Genomic DNA, 15,661 nt, shown 5'->3' with positions numbered 1-15,661 from the left:
ACTCGCCGAGTTGGCCGATTACTCATCTGAGTACTCGCTACTTGGCCCCTTACTGAGGCGAGTTACAAAATCTCGAGTACTCCCCGATCGGCCCCTTACTGACCTGAGCAGTGTTGTAAAACTCGATCAACTTGGTGATTAATATGTATAATATACTTAATGAGTTATTATTTAACACACACATGTGATTAGTACTACATATATATCTTAAATTTTTAGTAATTATTCACAAAGTGAGACCATTATGTGTTTTTCAGTTTTTGTGTATTCACAAGTATCTAATTTTGTTATATATTTCAATCAACTTATAATTTTAACGTATGATTTTGACATATATAATTTCCCTAAAAGTATTTATGTATGAATTACCAAATCCGAGTACTCCCCGAGTACTCGCTACTCGGTAGTCGACCGAGCAGGTACCGAGTAACAAGTTCTACAACCTTGACTGACATAGGAATGATATTCATTCGTTTGGTCCTGTTGGCACCAAAATAATAATCTTCCTGACATTACCGCCACTACCACCAAAATAAAATTACTAACATACCACTACTCCATACACCCTTACAATAGATGTTTTATTGACGCATAATTTAAGATAAATATTTATTTTTAAGTATATTAATTCGAGTTTTGTTGTTAAATGCATAAAACTCTTAGTTTAATTGTGACACCTGGAAATTTGTAAGGTATTATTTAATTAATTGGTTATTTATGTAATTTTGTTTTGGGTTTTTAAAGGATTATACTTTGTCATTTCAGGCTAAGACAAGGCCGTACACGGGGCATAAAGCCTTGTGTACGCGGGGCGTAGATAGGCTAAGTGGGATGCGGAGCCATGCATGTACGCATGGTGTACAAGGATGTACACATAGCGTACATTCTCAGACCCAAAACCCTAATTTTTAGGGTTCAAGCCCTATATAATCACCTTAAGTCCCATGATTTTGCCTCTTTATCTGCCGCTATTGTTCTAAAACCCTAATCTCGAACCCTAATAGCATATTTGAATGTTCTTAACCTTTTTGGGGTGTATCTTTGGTTATTTGGTGCCTTTGGCAGAAGCAGGATTTGGTGAAGAAGCTTTGTTGGAGTTTGAGCTTATGGATCCAGAGACTAGGCACCTTTCTCAATTGCAAGAAGTTATAAAGTCTCAACAATGATCTTTGTATGCTTAGATCTCTGCATGTTATGGTCTTTTGCTTCTTTTGTCCCAAAACTTTGGTCTTGGTGAGTATGGGTTACTCCAAACCCTTTGAGCTATCCTTTCAGACGTCTTGATGGGTTTAGAATAATAAAAATAGGACCTCTGACGTTAGTTTTTCTCCATGTATGAGTTATAGTGTCTTTAGGGATTAAGAAGTTGGGGTTTTTGGTGTAAAGCTCTTAATAGCCATGAAAAACCATAAAGTTGGAAACTTTATGGTTAAGGACGCCATTTAAGACCTAGATCTGGCTTTAGACGTGAAGGCTTAAAAGATTAAGCCCTTGGTTAAGAGTTTTGGTTCAGATAGACTATGCAGGGCATACTCCTAAGTACGCAACGCGTACTCATTTGGGACCCCGATCCTGTTTGGTTGTACGTCGGGCGTACTGATGAGTACACATGGCGTACTCAGCCTGTTGACCGATTTTGACCTTTTACCCAATTTCGACCGTTGACTTTTTGACCAAATGGACCATGGTCAACTGTTTTGACTCAAGAAGGGCATTTTGGTCATTTGACCACTTTAGGGTTACCCTCAAAGCTTTTGGGCCTTAGGGCCTATTAGGTTTGTGCTTTTTGGGTCTTAGTGGGCCTAGTTACTTTGGGCCATATTTAGGCCTTGGATTATTATTTTAGAATTGGGCTTTTCGGACATTGGATTGGGCTTTGGCCTTGGGCCAATTTAGGGAAAGGGTTCAAGGTCTTCTACCTTATATTGGATTCATGGTGTGAGTCTGAATCCAATTATTAATTGGATGTTATTTTGTGATTGCTAGGGCGGGGATTTTAGCGGGCCAGTAGCCTGAGATTTTCTTTGAGATTTAGCAGTGCGAGGTGAGTTTCCTCTGATGGGTTTGAGCCAAAAGAACATCCTATGTGTTCATGCAAACCCTAATGCTTGGATCTAGGTTTCTCTATTATACATGCAATTCATCCAAGACTTATAAACCCTAAATCTAGCATGCATATTTCGAAATTAAGATATGAAAACAGATCTAGATGATTATCTCTTCTTTAATGGCTCGAAACTTCTTGTCTTGGAGCTTAGAGTCACAAGTGTCACTCTTCTAATGGCTTACAAACACCACAAGCAAGACGATGCTAATTGAGATAGAAGGGATGACACAATTTCGGTTATGAAGACTCTTAGGGTTTCAAGTGCCAAAAATTGGATGCCCTAGGGTCTTATTTATACTGGTGTTGCTAGGGTTTCAGTCAAAACCCTAATGGACAACTTAGGCCTTAAGCAATCCAAGGAAGCTTCTGGAATAGGGCCCTTATGGCCGAAATTAGGATGGACACATCCCTAATTTTGTCCATGCCTAGTCCATAACGCTTCCTAGCCCAATGTTCGAGTATCACACATTTGACAGTTTAAGTCCCCTTCATTTAATTAATGTCTTTTAGCTACAGAATTAATTTTTGTCTAATATTAATTAAACTATATGATTTCTCCTTTAATATATTATTCATATAATATATTAATAAACCATAATAACCTCTCTATTCATAAATCATCCTATCATGTTGCTTTGGTGAAGGCAACCTTAAAGGACCATGCACAACTGGGTCAAATACATACCAAATATAGTTACGAGCTTAGACACTAATCCAATATCCTCACCATGTTTAGTGGGTCTAAGGCACCAATGTCATCCCATGTTCAGCATGTTAGGATACTAGATATCTGTGTGACTCTTGTATGTTTATATGCTTATATGATTTATATGTTGGGCGGGGCCCATTATGCAAGTGTGGGTGATGTATTGATACAATTTATTTACCTTGGTTTTATGATAATGATATGGTTTAATATTTTATTAATCTAAAAATAAAAAAAATTAGGTTTTATTTTTGGGATGTTTCATTAATTTAATGCAAACACCTCAACATTTAACACAATATATTGAAATTATTAAATCTTAATATAATGTCAAATTCAAATAAACTAAAAATATCTAAAGGATATTTTTTAAATAATTAATAAAATATTCAAAAGTGTAGGTTTTAATTTAAATTCATTATGTTATAAATTAAACTTAAGTTAAAATTAAATAAAATAAAAAATTATCTTATCTAAAAATCAACTGTTTCTAAAAAATCATCATGATCAAATTGAAAATAATCAAAGTGATAGTTTTTAAATTATTAGGTACAACATTAGTTTAAAATAATGTTATATCGAAAATTATATATATTTTTATCATGTGTATATAGATGTTATCGAGATAACGTGGTTCGAAATATATATTTATTTTAAAACCATATTATATTTAATTTTATGAATTGAATTAATTTTCTTACCTTCTAATAAATTTTATTTTTATAATATAATTCAAAGGTAATGATAATATTTTATATCAAAATTTTAATATAATATAAACTTATTATTTTATACTTAATAACAATAATTAGTTATTTTTAACATATATTTATGAATATTTTACATATAAAATCAATTACTATATTCTATATCACATGTAAACATTTGTCAGTTATAAAATTTGAAAGGGGTGAGGCTCACTTCCGATAACTTAATAATTAGAGATGACAAACACCTCCAACTAAAGATTTTATAAACAACTAACAAAAAGCTAGAAAAACAAATACAATTAGATGAGCATCAAAGGGTTTCGTAACTACAATGAGCACTGAATCAAAATTTTCTTATTTCTAAAAGAAAACCACTCAAACGAATTGAGAATAATCAAATCCATAATGAGGCTTTTAGGATAATTCGAAATTTGAAACACTACGTTATTTCTGTACCGCCACAACATCCATATAGTGGAAAGAATGATAACCTCCAACATGTTTATTTTCTTACTCGATAATGGAACCGTGTCAACCCAGGACATAAGTTCGACAATATTGATCAGAGGAGGGAACATCAAATCTACCCATCTAGCAATCGCACTCCATACTTGGACTATAATATCACAGAAAGGGAAAACATGATTGTTATCCTCCAACGCATTGCCAAACGAAGGGCAAATTAAAGACAGGATGTCAATGTCACGATTACTCGAATTGATTATAGATGGAATACCATTTAAAAGAACCGACCACATGAAAACATTTTCTTTATCGAGAAGTATTTATTCCAACGTGTAGAAACTCTGGTCGCATGCGAAGTCAATTCATCTATCATTTGTCTAGTATTGCTAACCGAGAATGTACCATCAGGGGCCAAATTCGACTCCCATGAGTCCAACTCTGATCCTACAACAACCTCAGCAGCTGAAACGTCTCTACTCCACCTCTAACTTCTCTACGCCAACCCCACACCCAATAAGACTCAACCTATCGATCTGTCACCATGCAATCTTTAGACACCTCAAGCTCATACAATCTAGGGAAAAAATGACGAAGAGTATTATTCCCAGCACACACTTCTTCCCAAAAATAAGTATGAACACCAAATTCGACTAACATGAGTCCATCTTTGATCCAACAAACACCTCATACTTGATAAGTTGATATTCGAACCCGTGTTGACTATGGATGGGAAGGGGAAGGGGACGAGATTCCCCAAATTAAAAACTAGGGATGGGGATACCCCTAGGCCCCCGATCCCAACTCCGACTACGATAGTTATATAATATATAATGCTAATCAAAATTGTATAACTTAAATTTCTTAAAGAAGAAGATCAAATTCAACATATCGACTTTGAACAAAACCTTAACTATTTATAGGCATTTGACAATTCCCAAACCCTTGGTTCATTTATATACTCCATAAATAATGCATGAACTTCAAAAACTTCGTTAAACATACATAGCTTTCTCAAAAGCCTAGTGCAACCAAAACAGATCAAATTCAAATGAACTTGTCCACTTCACAACATGTATAAAAATAGCATAAAGTCTTTTAGAAATATCCATGAACTCATGAGCATAAAGTCTTTTAGAAATATCCATGAACTCTTTGTTTATTGCATTGAAATCTAGACTTCTGGATCTTTCCAACCATATACTTCACATAGTTTTCGGATGTCACGTTGAAGTTGGTCTAAAAAGAAGTTAGTATATTTATGATTGTTGTAAAATTAATAAATTTATGGTTTTGTAATTATGAAAGTTTGAATTTCTATCAACATAAAAGTTGTAACTTTGTATTTGGGAAATCTTTGATTCTCCTACGAGATGCCCGTTCCCCTTTGGGATGATGACAAATTTACATTCTACGGCGGGAATAAGGGCATCGATGGAGACATTAGTGAGGATTCGGGGATGAGGATTTCCCGTACTCAAGCCCATACAATGTCTATATTTAATAAACGCATTTAGAAGATTTAATATAGACTTATAAACTAATTAATTATCATCCTTCAAAATTATCATTATATCAGTTTGTAAACTGGGAACTTCTATATGTATTTTTTAAGATACACTGCTATATAGGTATATGTATATATGACAAAATTGCATATGGTGGATGATTCAAAGCATGTATAATTTGAAGAAAGACATCATGGCTAGTTGGATTCCACTCGTCAGGAATCAACCAAATGGCTTTCCATCTTCCTTTTAAATATAGGGAAAAATTATTATCTCTTCCAATATTTTCATAAAAAGTGATTGTTTTCTTAAAACAATACATTCCTAGATGTGAAACTTGTGGTTTTTGATTGACGGATGATTAGTAGTTCATTAGCCATTAGTTATTAGTAAACCCTATATGGTTTTTAGCATCTCAATTAATTGTACAAATACATGAAGTTTATTCAACAAGCATTTATGTTTTCGGAAAAGGAAAACCAGTTTACCAAACTATATATACTTATCCTGATAAGTTCTTAATATAAAAAACTTTTTTTTTTTAACGGCAAATCTAACATACTCCTAACTATGTCTTAAATAACGATGAGACTTGAACCCTCAACCTCAAAGAGGGATGACATTTGTAAGACAAAAAAAAGTAAAGCAAAAATGATTATCATTATTTAAATATTTTTTTAAACGACAGGAATGCAATAAAAAACACTAGCAAGAAGCTAGAGGGAAATTACAAAAAAGTCATAGTAAGTTGGGATTTAACAATCAACAGTCCCAATATATTTTGTATTTCTTTCTCCTATTACACATTTTTTTTTAAAAAAGTAGATCGAATATCATCAAACAAAACATCCAATATAGGCTTAACTGTTCTAAAGACGAGTTTATTACGGTATTCCAGATCGTCCAAAACGTACAAATGATAATTGCATCAAAAGTCTTCATTTTATCTGCATCAAAAGAAGAATGATTTGCCCAAGTAATAAGCGAAGAGACAGAAGCATTTATCGGAATCGAGACCTCCCACCAAGTAGCAATCCGGCTCCAGAAAAGAGCAATATGCGGGCACGAGAAGAAAATATGATCTGTAGACTCTCCTGTAGACGAGCAAACCCGACATAGAACCGAATCTAGATCAATACCTCTATCTCTAAGTTTCAACCGAGTCGGAATCCGGTTTCTCGATATTCGCCATAAAAGAACATTTAATTTCCGAAGGATAAGAGTATTACATCTAGTAGCAATATCGGAACTTCCCAGTAAAAAATTATAGTTTAAGTGAAAATTATTATCATTATATGAATATTACAAATATAGTTTAAATATTACAATTATAGTTTAAGTGAAAATTATTATCATTATATGAATATTACAGTATTTATTTTTATAGACATAAACATTTAAATATTATAATTATAGTTTAAGTGAAAATTATTATCATTATATGAATATTAAAGTATTTCTAATTTAAATAAAAACGATTATCATTATATAAATATTACAATATTACAATTATCATTATATGAATATTATAGTATTCATAGTTTAAGTAAATCCTATTATCAGTATATTGTGAATAATATCAATTTTCTTAAAAAAAATATATCGATGTTTAATTATAAAGTATAAAATTAAAATAAAAATAAACAAGTGTAAGAATATTAAAAAGATTATTATATATATATATATATATATATATATATATATATATATATATATATATATATATATATATATATATATATATATGTGTGTGTATGAAAAAATGTGGATTTTATAAAGACAAATGGTACTTTAAATTATTATACTAATTGTTATGTGAAGCATGTTATATTTATTTTTTATTTTTTTCTTTATTCACATTTGTTGATGAAAGGTATGGCCAGCACAGCAGTATACCCACCCACCCACCCTAAAGTAGAAGGTTTGAATGTGTGCATATATTTGATCATCGGACGGCTTGAATAATAGGTTAGTTAATTAGATACATTTCTAATACAGAATAAAATATGCATAATATATAAACACGCACATTTTTCTGGTTGAGGTGTTAGATAGGATGAAGCTTATGAAGTATTTCGAGGTAGCATACGTTTACTTTATTTTTACTTTTCATATTGTTGGTACGTTTTACATATTGTGGTAATAATTATTGAACTAGGTTACGATCATATATGTAACAAATATATGATCATATAGCTATTCTAAGGGTTGTTAGGTACATATGCAATCCACATATATCCCTTGGATTCTATCACTTATATATAAATTCAATAATTGAAAGCCTTCTAAAAGAAGGTTCAATGCCATATCATATTCACAAACTTAATCCTACTCCTACTGTAAACCTAGTTCTTCACCGTCAACTGGGGCAGTTACATTATTGTAATATCCCAAAACTTAAGACCACATATTTCATTCTTAATTTAATAATTCATAAAACGGATTATTGAAAACATCATGAAGTTATCTCATGTCATAAAAACACATAAGTCATATGTATCAAAACATATTATAATATAATAATGTCAAAGTACAAAATCCCAAGAACGTCATAGTGCGGAAAATCGTGTGTGCGATGCGCTGCTATCGTGCCGAATCCTTTCCTTCCGAAGAAGGACCTGAAACAAAAACAGAAACTGTAAGCACAAAACTTAGTGAGTTCCCCATCATATCACATACCATACAATAATCATACTGTCTAACATATTCGGGTACCGGACTAACCCTTCGGTCTCTTTCAACCGGTAACTACCTAGCATATCAGGTTGCTGGCCTACCCCTTCGGTCTCTTGCAACCGGTAACTTGCATAGCATGTCAGGGTGCTAGCCTACCCCTTCGGTCCCCTCGACCGATACCTCGCCTAGCATATCAGGGTGCCGGCTTACCCATTCGGTCCTTTCGACCGGTACCGGGGACTATTTCACCCCCTACTTCTACCATATAACATTCTAACTCATAAACACATAAGTCATATACTGCTTAGCTTATCCACATGCTGGCATAGCCCTTTGGCCCTATCGACTGGTACTGGGGTCTATCCTACCCCTCCTACCACTATCACATAATATCATAGCATACTAGCACATACACCATAACAGATAGTGACATACCAGATGATTATCACAAAGACAATCATCTATACTATAACTCTGACTAGTGGGCCGACATTGGTATCTTTGACCCACTTCTCCTGGAAGGTAACTCACCTCAAATGTCGCGTAGTAACTTAATTATCCTCGGCTCTAGGATCAACTCCTCTCAAACTCCTACACATAAAATCTCCTTTGATTAGCCTTTCATACTCATAACCCCTTTTAAGGGTCAACTCTAGTCAATGATCAAAGTCAAAGTCAACATCTTAGTCAAAGTCAACATCTTGGTAAAAGTTAACATTTTGGTTGACTCAACTCGCTAAGTTGATCCATCAACTCGTCGAGTTCCATGATCCATAAAACCCTAGAAATCTTGATCCTACTCATCGAGTTCTTTCATTAACTCGTCGAATTCCTCCTCATACAGAGTTGGGACATTTCGCTCACAACTCGTTGAGTTCCTCCTTGAACTCGTCGAGTTCTTCAATCTTCAAAACCCAAAAACCATGTCCAACTCGTTGAGTCTTCTCCTAGACTCAATGAGTTTGCCCAGTAATAGAAAAGGTTAGGGGACCATGACCCAACCCGCCAAGTTATATGAACAACTCATCAAGTCCCCCATAGTCTAAACCCATTCAGTCATTTCCAGTTGGGTTCAATGCTTCCAAACCATAGATATAGTCCCCTTGGACTAAGTTACCACATAAAGTTGCTAACTTTGCGTCCATGCATAGTTTCATGAAGCTAGAAACACCAAAACTAAGCTATATAAGATGTCTAGGCATGGGAAAGGGCCAAGGCTTGATAAAGCTGCCAACTTTAAGCCTCATAAGTTCATGAGTGCCTAGATCTGAAGTCAAAACCTCATGATACACTCAAATCCCGAAAATGACTTCAGTATGGCCCAAAAGTAACAAAATACAACCCTAAATGAAGATCTAAGCAAAGGAAAGCCGAGGTATCAACTTTATACCTCAAATGAGTCAGAAATGCAGCCCAACTTCCGGATCTACTTGCTTCCTCTTGAATCCTCAAGCTTCTCTGTAACAGCCCGGAATTCCAAGTATTGTAATAATTATGTTTTTGGGGTGTTTTAAGAGGGGAATCGGCGAGTTGGAGCCTAGACTCACCGAGTAGGATCGCAGACCTGGTCGCGGGTTCGCGACTGGACTCGACGAGTCCAGATATGGACTCGGCGAGTCTGCACTGTTTAGCGAAAACCCTAACCGTTCAGGTTTGGGACGTATAAAAAGGACTTATTGGCCGTCATTGTTCATTTTAGCATTCTGAGAAGAACCCTAAATCGATTGTGTGCATCTGGAGCAAGGATGATAGGCCATTGTTGATTATAGAAGAGTGGTTGTGCAAGGAAGAGAAGGGATTAGCTAAAGGAGCAGCAAGGGAGTCACATTTTGAGGATTGGGGACACAGAGAATACATCATCCAGGTGAGAATTCGAGTATACTCTGCTATGTTGATGTGTTTATGGAATTAGGGTTTGTGGAACCCTTTTGTGATTAGATTGAATGCTACCCTAGTCCCCCAAACGATTGTGACTCTGTATTGGGACCTTTGGAGGTCCAGAATGTCCCATGCCTGTACATTTTGGGAATTGATGAAGGTTTTGGATTGGAATCCTTATGCCTTAGGTCAATATGTATGTTATGAATCATGGGGTGTATCATGAGCACCAAAATGAGGACCTTACGTGATGGACTAGTCTAGGAAGGCCAGGCCTATGAATGGTTGGAGCAGTTCTGCCATTAGAAAGCAGTTTGAGCGGTTGCATGGCATGGACTCGCCGAGTCCGATGGACAGACTCGGCGAGTAGCTTGAAGATTTACTGGGACTCGTCGAGTTGTTCTTCAGACTCGGCGAGTTGAGTCGGGGTGGCCCCGCGATTCTTCCAGGAGGAACTCGTCGAGTAAAAAGGGGATACTCGACGTGTAGAAAGGGTGTCTTAAGGAATCGGAGAGTTAAGGGCGAGTGGACTCAGAGTCGTTGAACTCGGCGAGTCTTGGGGTGACTCGGCGAGTTAGATCGCGGGTTGAGTGAAGTTCTGAGTATGGGGACTCGGCGAGTCATAGGGTTGACTCGGCGAGTAGGGTCAGTCAGGGGTTGACCTTGACCTTGTCTTTGACCAAGGATTTACCAGTGGTTCCAGGGTATTTTGGTAATTGTTGTTATTGTTTGAGTTCAGTGCATTGGTGACTGTCCAGAGGTGGAGATCGTATGAGTGATCGGAGCAGCTTGAGCTATCTGTTCAGTCGGCAGTTTCGAGGTGAGTTATCCTCACTATATCGCTAGGGTTTATGGCACCAATGCCAACCCTTTTATCGGATGGAAATCCGGGTAGTTGTCAGTTGTATATGTTATGGGCAGGAAGGCAATACATGTTATGGGCCGAAAGGCATTACTATGTGGACCGGAAGGTCATGGCCTGGAAAGGCGTATGTATGCATTTAGTATGTTGACTGATTCATAGGGTAATGTTATGATAGTGACCGGCTAGACCGGTATCTTGTTAGAGTAATGCTATGATATGTGATCTGTTGATCGATTGTTGTCTATGAACTGCTATATGATTATTTGTTATGTTATATATGCATTTTATGCTTATGGGCCAGAAGGCGATATGTTATGGGCCGGAAGGCGATTATGTTGTGTGATGGACCGGAAGGTCAGAGCCTGGAAAGGCGTTTATGTGGTTGGTATTCTGGGGGTATCTCACTAAGCTTTCGGGCTTACAGTTGTGGTTTTATGTTTCAGGTTCTCAAGAGTCTGTGGCAAGGCAAAGGCGTGATCGTACCGTTCCACGCGTTGGTGTTTTATGATATGAATCTGGGAAATTACTCTGTTTAACAATGTATTGAAAACCTTTTTGCAACAACGTTAATAAAATGGGTGATTTTGAAAAGTTTTAATTGTTTTGAAATTTTGGATGTTACAAGTTGGTATCAGAGCCTTGGTTTGAGTGAATTGGGGAAACATTCGTGTGACTCCAGTCTCAAATCGAGGATAATTTTAAAAAGAGAAATTAAAATGAGAAATTAAAATGGTTTTCAAATTTAGTAAAAGGAGGACGCGGAGGTACGATCAGCCGGAGCCAGTAAGTAACCCCAAGATACCATACATGATATTTGTTTTATTGAGCTTGATAGAACAGCATGCTAGAGTTAGGCTAGGGATCTTCAGGAATTCATGATAATGTTGCCTGATTTGTGATGCCTGTAGCCTAGGGTCCCTTATGGGATATTCTCAGTGTTCCTCTAGTGGTGAGGGTTGATAGTTGTTATGCATGTTCTCTAGGGTATTGTGGTAGTACTTCATACAAATATGGGTAGGTGCGGAAGGTAGTATGGGCCCGTACTACTGAAAGCACAGGACCCATATGCGTATCAGGGAAACCATGGTCTCTAGGGTAGGGTTGCGAGAGTTGGATCCCACGATTGTGGGAAGTGTCTGAGATTGGTAGGGTGCCTTCGGTATGGAGATTTCGAGGCATGATGATAGTGGATCCGGATCAGGATCGGGAGCGGGAGAGCGAGTTCCGGGTGAATCGGTGCCGTCGGAGGTTATCGATCGGACGAGCACGAGCAAGCGGGATGCGAGGATTCGCGAGATCCTGCGTGATGAGGTTGCTGCATTGTTACGGGCTGAGTCGCTAGAATTGTTTGGGTCGATCAGGACCGCCATGGTTGAGTAGTTTGATGAGCGATATGCGGCTCTCACAGAGACGGCTGCCGCGGCAGTTACAGCGGCTGTAGCAACGGCAAAGAGAGGAGCTAGTCGGGGTTTTCAGTATCGGGACTTCTATTATACGAAGCCTCCCACATTCGATGGAGTTCAGGACCCGATTGCTGCTATGAGATGGTTATCAGACGTGGAGGGGTGTTTCTCCACGAGTTTATGCCCTGCTGATCAGAGGGTGAGGTGTGCTCTGAACCTATTGAGGCTCGGGGCGAAGGATTGGTGGAGATTGACCACAGGGTCATATTTCGACGCGCAGAGGGCTGCGGTTTCAGGGGATCAGTTCAGAGAGATGTTCAGTACTCGCTATGTTCCGCGAGATGAGAGGGAGAGATTGGCTCGGGAGTTCCTTGAGCTGAAGCAGGATTTGGAGTCGGTGACTGAGAGCACCAGGATGTTTATTGAGAGGGCGAAGTTTTGCCCTGAGTTCGCTTCGGAGCAGGCTCAGATGTCCCGATATCTGAGTATGCTCAAGGGGGATATCAGACAGTTCGTGTCTGCGCAGAGGTGTGAGACCTTGTTGGAGTTGCAGGAGGCCGTCCTGTGGCGTGAGTTAGAGGCTGAGTTGCAGTTACGTGAGTTGAGGCAGGCCCTGATGCAGTCGCAGTCGGCGCCGAAACGGTCCAGGACCGTAGATGTTAGAATGGGGGATCGGAGCGGCCACACTTGTGGGAAGTGTGGGAGGGGTTACACCGGAGCTTGCTGGTCTGGTGGTGCATGCCGCAAGTGCGGAAAGGAGGGGCACGGTGCACGGGATTGTCGGCAGTCAGTGCCAATTCGGGATTTGAGGATTTGTTATCAGTGTCGGCAGGTTGGACATTTGAGGGTCAACCGTCCACAGCTTTCGGCAGGACCGGTGCAGGCTCTAGCACCGGCCACCTTGAGGAGTTCAGGAGGAGGACAGGATGGAGCGGAGCCCCAAGGGCTCAGGGTCGTGCTTATCGGCTTGCGGCAGAGGGAGACGGAGCAGTGCCGGAGGCAGCTGCGGGTATGATGCTCTCTTGATGTCTTGATTGCCTTGCGTTGATTGTGGCGTATTGTTTGTGCTGGTATCTTGTGTGGATTTCGATGCGGTATTCGTTGTTTCGCGGGTTTGGCATGGTTATGGATTGGTGCTTCAGGTTTTCGCTTTGGCATTCGTTGTTCCCTGATGGTTTGGTATGGTTATAGTTTGGTGTTTTGGTGCCGGTAGCCTTGTGCGGTTTTCGATGTGGTATTCATCCTTTGGCAGGTTGTGGGTTTGGTTACGGGTTAATGTTGGGAATTCCGTTGGTTATCGTTCGTGAGGGTTGTTAGTGGAGATGCGGCACTGGGTTGAATGTCGGGTAGCATCTGCAATCGTAGAGTGGACAATTGAAAGACCGGATTCTTTTGAGTGGATTGATCAGGGAGGAGATGTGTTTTGCTGAGGGTTGCTTATGCTTGTGGGAAGCAGTCAGTGTGTAAATGTTCTCTTTGTGCAGGATTGTTCTGAAAGGTCGTTAATGACGATCGGTGGCAGTTAGTCAGTGCTTTAGTGGGGGAGAATTGGAGAATTCTCCGGGAGATCGATGAGTATGTGAGGATGCTTAGCTGTTGGGATTCAGCAGTGTTTGTCAGCTCAGAGTTTAGGCCGACGAGAGCGAGTGTCGGGTATGCGGGGCGGGATACAGACCTAGGGCATTTGATTGTGGAGGCCTGAGAGAAGGCCGGGATCAAGCTTGAGTAAGTAACCGGGGTTATGCGATCAGAGTATTTGTATGTTTGAGGTACGTGATGGGTTGTACTGCATTAATCCCACGAGATTATGTTGTGCATGTTTCTAGAGCTGGAACCGGAAGGTTCCCAGAGTTAGAACCTGAGGGTTCGCAGAGTTTGGGTGTACGGACCCACATAGATATAGCCTCGAGTGGCTAGTATGTGTTATGAGAGTCGGTCCAGTCATGCTGGAGACTCTGTTGGTATTGTTGGATCAGTTTGAGATTGTGGATCGTGTATGTTGCAGGGTGATTGCATTGGAAGGTCTGGCCCCGGGTTAGTGATCTTGTTTAGCTGAGGCAGTGATTTTGATGAGTGGAGAGAGTGCATGGGATTGAGGGCCCCTGCAATGAGAACCAGAGTATGTGAATAGCGGTTACGCAAAAAGGGTGGTGTCGCTTGGGGCAAGCACCGTGGCACCGGTTGGAGTGGCATTATGGCCAAGAGGGTCCCTTGGAAGGAAAAGAGAAAGGTGTGTAACTCCGAAGGGGAGTGCAAGTTCACGAGAATGAAAGCTGCAGAGCAGAGTTATGGTTAGAGTATTTCGAGTATGGCTTCGAGCATCGTGTTCGCGGCAGCGAAGTAGGAACCCATCCGGTTTGGGATGTCTGTTGAGGCTCAGAAGGGATGCAGGGAGAGAGAGAATCTTAAATTCTCAGTGTGATTCTGATCAGAGTGTAGGGTGGATGTAGTGGTTCATCTTGGGAGATGTTCGAGGATATCATCAGTGTATCGGGTCTTCCAACCTGCGGGTGTTGGGACTAGTTCAGTATGTGTATGTGATGGCAAGAGGAGAACTTGTGAGAGTTGCTCTGAGAGTGAGAATGGATCTCTCAGTCAGTCCGGAATGGACAAAGTGGGCTTTGGATCGGGGATCTGGTGGTTCATGGTTTCCTAACCCTTATGGGTCGAGTGATCGTTGAGATTTAGAGCAGAGTTGCATCTTGGGTAATTTTCGGTTACAGAGAGTGATGTGCAGTACAGAGATCGTGCTTCAGTCGGCAGAGCCGATTCAGCAGGTTAGACAGGGGTTATTGACCGCCCAGAGCCGACAGGAAAAGTTATGCAGACAGACGCCGGTCCGAGCTTGAGTTTCAGGTCGGCGACCTCGTACTCCTGAAGGCCTCTCCTTGGAGAGGAGTGATTCGATTCAGGAAGAGGGGCAAGTTGGGGCCCCGGTATATTGGGCCTTTTCATGTGATTGCGGGGGTAGGCCGGGTGGCCTAACGTTTGGAGTTGCCCACGGATTTGAGACAAATCCACGACATTTTTCATGTGTCGCAATTGAGAAAGTGTAAAGTCGATGAGTCGGCAGTGGTCCCATTAGAAGACATTCAGGTGGATGCGGGCCTGAATTATGCTGAGAGACCAGTGGTCATCAGAGATCGGAAGATCGAGGTTCTGAGGAATAAGGAGATACCTCTGGTGTTAGTTCAGTGGCAGCGCCGGAGGGGATCGGAAATGACTTGGGAGTCGGAACGTGAGATGCGGGAGCAGCATCCGGAACTATTTTCAGAGTGAGACTTCGAGGGCGAAGTCTAATCCTAGTGGGGGAGAATTGTAACAGCCCGGAATTCCAAGTATTGTA

This window comes from Lactuca serriola, chromosome 1, assembly GCF_051521515.1.
Source record: "Lactuca serriola cultivar US96UC23 chromosome 1, Lser_US96UC23_V15, whole genome shotgun sequence".
NCBI classification, from domain to species: Eukaryota; Viridiplantae; Streptophyta; class Magnoliopsida; order Asterales; family Asteraceae; genus Lactuca; species Lactuca serriola.
This window is presented reverse-complemented; position numbering follows the sequence as displayed.